Here is a 10,378-nt window from a genome sequence, read left to right on the forward strand (position 1 = left end):
TCTTTATCTAAACCATTTGTCTGACTCTCACAAAAAGCCAGGCTGTTTATATGTGTGATGTATATTGGCCTTCGAATTATCTGAGTGGAGCCAAACTCTCATCGTTACATGGGACTTCCCCCTCTCCTTACCCCAGATTTACCTCCATCCCACACCACTTTGGCATCTGCTGGCTCTGTTAGGAATTATTTACAAGGGAAAGGCTGACTCAGGAAACTAAAGTTATAGAAACTGGTATGTCTGTTATGGAACTAAAGCCAAACTAATTTGAAGTTTCCTGTTCTGCAGTTAGGCTCGTGGCCCTCTTTCGAGTATTTGGGACCTGGCAACTTGAGCAAAAGTTCTCAGTATCAGCAGTACATTATGAATGTAAATTTGCAGCCTGTAAAAATAACTTTCCCAAGGCATAGGAGGACCAGGCCTTGAATTTCTTATCAGGTTTCAATATAAACAGTGTAGAAACTGTTCACTAAGTGGACTAGCAGCAAGTTATGCCTCTTTACACAAAATGAATGTGTGTGCCTAATTACATATGTAGAATGTAATGTGTATGTGTCTATATATGGGGGAGAGAATATTTGTATCCTGTTTACAAAGAGCAATAGATTAACCATAGGCTGGAATGAGCTAAATTTGAAAGGGCTGGTTTTGCTAGATTCAATAAAATTAGGATTGCCAACTTTGGTTGGACATATTCCTGGAAGTTTCATCAAATGACATAATCTTTTATTAAAGATTAATCTTTAATTCCTGGAGACTCCAGGGCAATCCTGAGGGTTGGCAATGCTAAATAAAATCCGTGTTTATAGGACCAGATCTGGCAACATTTGTATGCTGAATCTGAGCCCATAAAATACTCAACACCTATTGAGAGTGCTCAGCATTTTGCGGAATTGGGCCAAATGTGACGTTAGATTTTGATGGGCCTGCTGCATTATATCTTTGTGACTTTGTGCTGGGCATATTGTACCCAGCCTGGATGATCATATCTGATCATGAATCATGTCTATACCTTTATTCTGGTTCTTGTTCTTTACCCTGACTCTTCCATTCTGTCTTTCTGGGCACTTGCCTCTCATTTTCAGCTGTAAATATTCCCATCACTTCCTATTAAATAAAAATCCCACAGTAGCTTTATATTAGAAAGTTATAGCATTGTTGTGTATATATCCCCTTGTTTTACAGTCACCCTGTACTGGGGGGGCATAAGGGGGTTGCTCAGTTACTGAAAATGTTTTAAAAACAGATACTAATTTGGATTGAAACATTATCACCCTAACATCTCCCCCATAAAATCAGCAAGATTCCTTTGGCCAACTTCCAGCCAGGGAAATGTAAATATTCAATTAACATTTAAAAAGCCCTATGAACAAGACTTCAATATGCCAAACTCTAACAGGGTTCAGATTTATATGTTCTGGCCAGGCTGATAACTTTCAAGAAAAATTCAGGTTTCAGAGTAGCTGCCGTGTTAGTCTGTATTCGCAAAAAGAAAAGGAGGACTTGTGGCACCTTAGAGACTAACAAATTTATTAGAGCATAAGCTTTCGTGAGCTACAGCTCACTTCATCGGATGCATGCAAGAAAAATTCAGTGTGTTTTCTTCTCAGCATTACTTGTATTTGTAAAGTGTTCTCATATCCTTAACCAAAGAATCTCCTCTAGTTTTGGTCCAGTTTCATATGATTTAAAGGTGAAGTCCTTCACCCCTCTACAAGCACTGCAATAACCTGAATTAAAGAAAGTAAACTTATACAACTCATGTCCCAACTCTTGGCATAATTTATTTAACCATTATACATTACTGTCACTGTCTTATGTTCTCATTAGTCTGTATTCTTACATGTAATTGGACTCTTGAGCGATTGAGGTTTCACTGTCCAATGCCTGTGGAACACTCCCCATACCATTCAACTAAGTAATAAGCCAGAAGATAGATCAGGATTGACTGTCTTGACATTTTGGGTGCTTCCTGCCTTTGGGGAGCAGCATATCCCGACTACTGAGCTAACTGGCTCTCCAAAGTCAGTGGGAGGTAGACTGCTGCTTCCAGAAATGAGGCACTGATAGGAGCAGGGATGCAGCTGCAGCTACTAGATCAGTAGCAATGGAAGGAGGTTCTTCACTGATTTATTCCCCTTCTCTATGTGACCATAATCACCTGTATGACTGAGCTGGATCTGTTGCAGATCTGGATGGGGTTTATTACACAGAGAACAGCTGCAGCGAGCCTGGTTGTCTCTCCAGTGGTTAAACAATAATATAGCAACACTTAGCACTTCTCATCTGGTTTCATAGTGCATTACAAACATGGTACCCCTGAAAGGGAAATCAGTTTTTGTTCCTATTTTATATCTGGGGATCCTAGGGTGGAAAGAGAGATAAACAGAGAGTCAGTGATAGTGGCAAGACTGGAATCTAGGAGAAAAAAAAAGTATCCACTGAATGCATCCGATGAAGTGATCTGTAGCTCACGAAAGCTTATGCTCAAATAAATTTTAGTCTCTAAGGTGCCACAAGTACTCCTTTTTTTTTTTTTTGATTCCTTGTTTAACACCGACAGACCCTGGTTGCTGGCAGGCGGGATCGAACCTGGGGCCTCTGGAGCTTAGTGCGGAAGCTAAAAGTCAACTGGCTTTTAACTAAGGCTGTCAAGCAGACTCATTTAACTCTAAGTGATCTTGGTGCCACTAGATGGGACAGAACACCACAGCCAGGAGGTGTGTGGGTTACACTTGCTCCCACTCATCTCCATGCTCTAGCTTCTAGAGTCCACACTCCCTCCTCTGATATTTATAGTGCAGCTGGTTAGTCATTTTCTACCACTAAAATGTCATTAGAGGAAACCCCTATTGTGAAAACCTGGTTATTTCACCTAGCAGTTCTTATGTTTGCACTTAGCAAGGAATTTGTGCTCCTTTACATTTTTTCTTTGAAAAAAATTAATAAATAAAATTGTAGGAAACAATGCAGCATTTTTTGGAGACAATGGTATGAACTAGTAACACTGCTTCTGTGATCACCAACATGTTATGTTTGGCACTATAAGTTCCTTTTAGGCTACTGCATTCCGACCTACACTGTAAGGTCTTTACAACTGTTTTCGAAAGAGTAGCATAGTCCCCGCTGGGGGCTTCTAAGTGCCCAGGAAGGTTCAACATGCAGGGTCTTCATGGGCTCAGGGACACACTGACTGACTGAGCCGTTTCACCTATGAAGATCTGGGTTTGAATCCTGTAACAGTTTTGTGTTCTTAGTCCAAACTGACCTTTGTCCACAGCACAAAGTCCATAACATGAGAGGAAACCTTTACTTGTGCGGCCAAATGAGTGTCACAGCATTAGCCTTGATGCCATTGCCCTATCAATGTGTGGGAAACTTGTGTAGTATCTGCCCTATTTGTGCCAGGTTAACCTGATGCTATGACACTAATGTCATAATAATAAATTAAAACACAACAGTCTCCTTTGCTCAGCTTTTCCCCCAGAAAACTGATTCTCACTGTCCTTTGTTCATAGTGCAGAGATCTCCCCTAACGCTTGGAAGCTAGACAAATTAGATTAAAAAGCCAAATGCCGAAACACCTGCAACCTACTAGAGACAGGGACAGACTGCCTGCAAAATAGGTCAGGGTGCCGTGCGTCTTCTGCAGAGCTCATCTGCAGACACCAAGCCACTCCAGTGCCAACTGCCTCTGACCACTACTTTTGCCTGGTTGGCCACATGCCAGACAGGCCAGGCTGCTTACAGGTGTTTTTCAGACTAGGATGCTCTGTCCCTGGCTCCATAGGTTGTGTGCCTATGTGTGTTTAAAATAGCAAGGAACGGCCATTCTTCTGTCTCTGCAGCCAGTGCCTTGCTGCAACAAGCGTACATGTATCCACATGAAAAGCATCTGTGCAGAGAGGGAGGGGAAAGTATAAAAAGGGAAGAGTTTTAAAGGGGGGAGGGAGAGTTTATTTCAAGCCTGTAGCTGTTGAGTGTTAATATACATGTCAATACAGGAAGCGTCTTCTAATGACATGGGGAAATGAGGAGAGTTTTTCAATCATCTCCTGCTTAACACATACAGATGTATTCATAATTATCCTGTGCCTGAGGGTGGCAGGCACAGGTGGGTTCCGAAAGGACTTGTGTTCCTGCCAGACAGCACAGCCTGAAAGAATAACATGCAGACAATTGGAATGCCATTTATCGTGCAAAACACAATAAAACCTGGAGCTTTCTTCCTGCCTCAGAGACCCATAAATTATGAAAATTACACCTGCCTCAGGCCACGGACATATTGTTGTATTAAAGTTTGGCTGAATAAACTTTAAAACTGGTGGGGGGAGTCCTGCTGGCTTTTCCTCCGGCCTCCATCCTTCTGTCACACAGTTGTCTGCTTATGTTAATCCAGTTAGTCATGACTGTACATTTAAAGTCAACTTACTTTGCAATTGTTTGGTGCAAAAGCACAGCTACACTCTGTGAAATGAAAACAGTGCACTGGAATGGGGGAGGAGGGCTGGATGTTAAGAGGAGCCCTTGTGTCTCAGCTATGTAGACTCCCTCCTCAGGCCCTTCGTTACCAGCACTCCCAGCTATCTTCGAGACACCACTGACTTCCTGAGGAAACTACAGTCCATTGGTGATCTTCCTAAAAACACCATCCTAGCCACTATGGATGTAGAAGCCCTCTACACCAACATTCCACACAAAGATGGACTACAAGCCGTCAGGAACAGTATCCCCGGTACTGTCACGGCTAACCTGGTGGCTGAACTTTGTGACTTTGTCCTCACCCATAACTATTTCACATTTGGGGACAATGTATACCTTCAAATCAGCGGCACTGCGATGGGTACCCGCATGGCCCCACAGTATGCCAACATTTTTATGGCTGACTTAGAACAACGCTTCCTCAGCTCTCGTCCCCTAATGCCCCTACTCTACTTGCGCTACATTGATGACATCTTCATCATCTGGACCCATGGAAAAGAAGCCCTTGAGGAATTCCACCATGATTTCAACAATTTCCATCCCACCATCAACCTCAGCCTGGACCAGTCCACACAAGAGATCCACTTCCTGGACACTACGGTGCTAATAAGCGATGGTCACATAAACACCACCCTATATCGGAAACCTACTGACCGCTATTCCTACCTACATGCCTCTAGCTTTCATCCAGATCATACCACTCGATCCATTGTCTACAGCCAAGCTCTACGATATAACCGCATTTGCTCCAACCCCTCAGACAGAGACAAACACCTACAAGATCTCTATCATGCATTCCTACAACTACAATACCCACCTGCTGAAGTGAAGAAACAGACTGACAGAGCCAGAAGAGTACCCAGAAGTCACCTTGGACAGGCCCAACAAAGAAAAGAACAGAACGCCACTAGCCTTCACCTTCAGCCCCCAACTAAAACCTTTCCAACGCATCATCAAGGATCTACAACCTATCCTGAAGGACGACCCATCACTCTCACAGATCTTGGGAGACAGGCCAGTCCTTGCTTACAGACAGCCCCCCAATCTGCAGCAAATACTCACCAGCAACCACACACCACACAACAGAACCGCCAACCCAGGAACCTATCCTTGCAACAAAGCCCGTTGCCAACTCTGTCCACATATCTATTCAGGGGATACCATCATAGGGCCTAATCACATCAGCCACACTATTAGAGGCTCCTTCACCTGCGCATCTACCAATGTGATATATGCCATCATGTGCCAGCAATGCCCCTCTGCCATGTACATTGGCCAAACTGGACAGTCTCTACGTAAAAGAATGAATGGACACAAATCAGACGTCAAGAATTATAACATTCAAAAACCAGTTGGAGAACACTTCAATCTCTCTGGTCACTCGATTACAGACCTAAGAGTGGCTATCCTTCAACAAAAAAGCTTCAAAAACAGACTCCAAGGAGAGACTGCTGAATTGGAATTAATTTGCAAACTGGATACAATTAACTTAGACTTGAATAGTGACTGGGAATGGATGAGTCATTACACAAAGGAAAACTATTTCCCCATGTTATTTCTCCCCCCCACCCCACCCCCCACTGTTCCTCTGATATTCTTGTTAACTGCTGGAATTAGCCTACCTTGCTTGTCACCATGAAAGGTTTTCCTCCTTCCCCCCCCTGCTGCTGGTGATGGCTTATCTTAAGTGATCACTCTCCTTACAGTGTGTATGATAAACCCATTGTTTCATGTTCTCTGTGTGTGTATATAAATCTCTCCTCTGTTTTTTCAACCAAATGCATCCGATGAAGTGAGCTGTAGCTCACGAAAGCTTATGCTCTAATAAATTTGTTAGTCTCTAAGGTGCCACAAGTACTGCTTTTCTTTTTACGAATACAGACTAACACGGCTGCTACTCTGAAACCTGTCAAAGTTTCTCTGCAGCTGAGGTGATTAAAGCCTGCATTCAGCTTCATTATAAAGACCCAGCTGAAGCCATGTTAAAAAAGCTTGATTTTTATTTGTCCCTAACCTTTTTAAAGAAGAAAATGAATCCTTCCTGTCCAAAAGCTTTTTCCTACTGACAGAGCAGGACACACTCCAGCACCTATGAATTTGCTGTCTCTTCACTGTAAATATCCTAAATCAACCAAATTTTTAAATGCACGCATGAGCGGGAATTAATTAAACCAAAGGGCCATAACCTCAGCTGGCTGCACCACAACGTGAGTCCCCCAAATGCCCCTTCTGCTGTGCTCTGCGTATCTGTAACTTCACTGAAATAAACATCAGAGGTTAAAACACATCAATGCTGCTGGAGCCTTTGAGGCTTCATGTGTCTCATGGGAGTAGTGCTGTGCAACTGGACTGTTCTTGCTGTCTGTCCCCAGACTGCAGAGCTCTTGGGGATGGACAGCAGGGTCTAATCTCTGGAGAATCCCTGTGGTATTTTATTCCTCTCATGACATCCCATTCCATGTACCCCATGTAATCCTTTCCATTAACAGCAGTTAGGGTACATGGTCTACCAAAGCCACAGTGGGGTACTGTTGAATATGGGATATGGTTTTACATGAAATGATGTGCATGGGCAACAGAGGAAACATGGAGTAGGATTCCTATTTGCCCTTGAATTGGTGCTTAGGTGTTAGCCACCAGAGAACCCAGGCTGAGGCCTGCAGGCGAGCCAGAAAACAGAGTATGCTTCAACTTCCATCTGGCAAATGGACCTGTAGCCACAGGAAAGGTTTGCCACTCGTGCATCAGGCTCTTTTCCCATACTGTTGCTAAGCACCCCTGATGGACTGACCTTGTCGTGTCTCCTTTAATCTGTCAAGATGTTGGATGGTCATGTAAAGTATCATTCTAATAAGAACAGCCATATTGGGTCAGACTAAAGGTCCATCTAGCCCAATATCCTGTCTTCCAACAATGGCCAATGCCAGGTGCCCCAGAAGGAATGAACAGAACAGTTAATTATCAAGTGCCTATCACCCATTCCCTCCTTCTTGCATTAGAGGCTAGAGAAACCATCTCTGCCCATCCTGGCTAATAGCCATTGATGGACCTATCCTCCATGAATTTATCTAGTTCTTTTTTTAACCCTGTTATAGTCTTGGCCTTCACAACATCCTCTGGCAAGGCGTTCCACAGGTTGACTGTGCATTGTGTGAAGAAATACTTCCTTTTGTTTGTTTTTAAACCTGCTGCTTATTAATTTCATTGGGTGACTCCTTGTTCTTGTGTTATGTGAAGGAGTAAACGCTTACTTTTTCCACACCAGTCATGATTTTATAGACCTCTATCATATTCCCCCTTATTCATCTTTTTTCCAAACTGAAAAGTTTCAATCTTATTAATCTCTCCTCATATGACAGCTGTTCCATACCCCGATCATCTTTTGTTGCCCTTTTCTCAACCTTTTCCAATTCCAATATATCTTTTTTGAGATAGGGCAACCACATCTGCACACAGTATTCAAGATGTAGGCATACCATGGATTTATATAGAGGCAATATGATATTTTCTTTCTTATTATCTATCCCTTTCTTAATGATTCCCAACATTGTTCACGTTTTTGACTGCTGCTTCACATTGAGTGGATGTTTTCAGAGAACTAGCCACAATGATGCCAAGATCTTTCTTGAGTGGTAACAGCTAATTTAGACCCCATCATTTTATATGTATAGTTGGGATTATGTTTTCCAGTGTGCATTACTTTGCATTTATCAACATTGAATTTCATTTGCCATTTTGTTGCCCAGTCACCAATTTTGAGAGATCCTTTTGTAGCTCTTTGCCTGGGATTTAATTATCTTGAGTAGTTTAGTATCATCTGCAAGTTTTGCCACCTCACTGTTTGAAGGTGAGCTAAATGCTTCCTTTTAATAAAGGAAGATTAGGGAATGGGACTGTAGGATGTTTCCTAGAGCTTTTAAAAAAAGTTTTAGAAGGATGATGAGGCATAAATTGAACACAACTTATTCACTTGTCTGCTCAACTTAGACATAGAAAGCAATTTCAATACTAAAAGGTAGTCTGACAGAGGATTGTCTTATCATTGTAGAACATTGCCTCAGCTTCATTTGTGTGTAAAAATGAGCCAGGGTTGAACAAGTCATCAAAGCTAAGCTAAATAAACAAAATGGGAGACCAGAAGAAGTCTAATCCAAAAAATTTTGGATTGTCCGCTCGCTCTCACTCAACTGTTTTAAGCTTTCAGAATTCTTTTCTGAGATCTTTGCATTGACAGAATGATCAAATATAGGGGTGTGTTGGGTGTGAGTTCATGTGGCTGGGTTTGGTTTTTTTGGGGGAGGGGTTGTGGGGGGGGAAGACTTGGCAGCTTTCACTTTATTTTAGCCTCTGGATACTGTCAGATCAGGATTCTACTTGAGCTTTGCACTGTCACAGTTTCAGGCTCCCAGCCAGAAAGCAAGATAATTAACTGTAGTAGATTCTGATCTAAATGTTCAATCTGCTGCTTACCTCCTACAGACCTTGCCGAGTCCATGAACTGGTGCCCAATAGGGAGATGTGAGCTGTTATGATTGATGCAATTCAGGTTATAGAAGTACTTGCACATTCCAGTTCAACATGGTATCAAACTGCTGGGCTTAGCCCATCCGTGCTCATATTTCTAGAATAAATGCTAAAAAAAAACCCCTTTTTTAAAGAAACCACAAACAGTCACTTGTATATTTAACAATATATATTTTATATATATATTTCTAAATCAGTACATTCAGTTTTAACTTGTTTTTCTTCACAAACAGAAGAACTCTTACAATAGTAGACTTTCTAAAATAAATACTATTAAAATAGAGCTTCAAAATAAATATTCTATACAAAGGAAACCTTCTGTTGTAACTTTTGGGGGGTGTGTGTGTGTGATCGGTTGGTAGGGAAGGGAATTCTTGAACAGCTTCTCATACCATGAAAGAAAAAAAATTCCCAGTGCTGCAAAAGAGACAGAAACTGAGGAAATAAACTAGAGATTTTAGTTTACTAAAAGCAATGAGAAACCACTTCCAAAAGACAGTAAAACTTAAGTGTGGTGCCAAATCCTGTCCCTTTCCTCCTTTTACAGCACTGTTCTGTTCAACACCATAGCATGCCTCTGAGGGAATAATGACAGGTTTCAGAGTAGCAGCCGTGTTAGTCTGTATTCGCAAAAAGAAAAGGAGTACCCTTGGCACCTTAGAGACTAACAAATATTATTAGAGCTGTAGCTCACGAAAGCTTATGCTCTAATAAATTTGTTAGTCTCTAAGGTGCCACGGGTACTCCTTTTCTTTCTGAGGGAATACTTTTTCTTCCCAGGCAGTGGGTACATAGAAGATGCAAACTAAAAACTCTTCTAGGATGCACAAAATGGTGCAAGTCCTCTCAGCATGTGTCTTACTCCCACTTGTGTTCATGAGGATAGGAGTTAGCTCCCACTGCACTGTGCCAACATGACCAGAGAGTAGCCTGAGAGATTGTTAAATAGAGTTCATACTTATATGGCCTAGCCAGCAGTCACTCTCCTGGTCTATACTTAGGTTGATATAGCTATGGTTCTCAAGGATGTGTAAAACAGCCAGGCCCGAGTGCTGTAACTATGTTGACCTAATCCCCCTAAGTAGACACAGGTAGGGTGGATAGAAGAATGTGTCTCTCAACCTAGCTACCATCACTTGATGTTCCTAAACCAATGGGAAAAATCCCATCCATCATTATTGGCTGCATCTACACTTAGCGGTTATGCTGGCATAGCAGTGGTGCAATAGCTATGCTGCTGGAGTCCCTGTAGTATAGACATGGCCTATGAGAGAGGGGTAGCTTGCAGGGATGACAGACCATGTTGCATGTCACAATCGGTTGTCTCTGCATGAGAGGAAGGCAACTTTATTTTATGCAAACTAGGTGTGGC

The sequence above is a fragment of the Dermochelys coriacea genome, chromosome 8 (assembly GCF_009764565.3).
Source record: "Dermochelys coriacea isolate rDerCor1 chromosome 8, rDerCor1.pri.v4, whole genome shotgun sequence".
Lineage (NCBI taxonomy): Eukaryota > Metazoa > Chordata > Testudines > Dermochelyidae > Dermochelys > Dermochelys coriacea.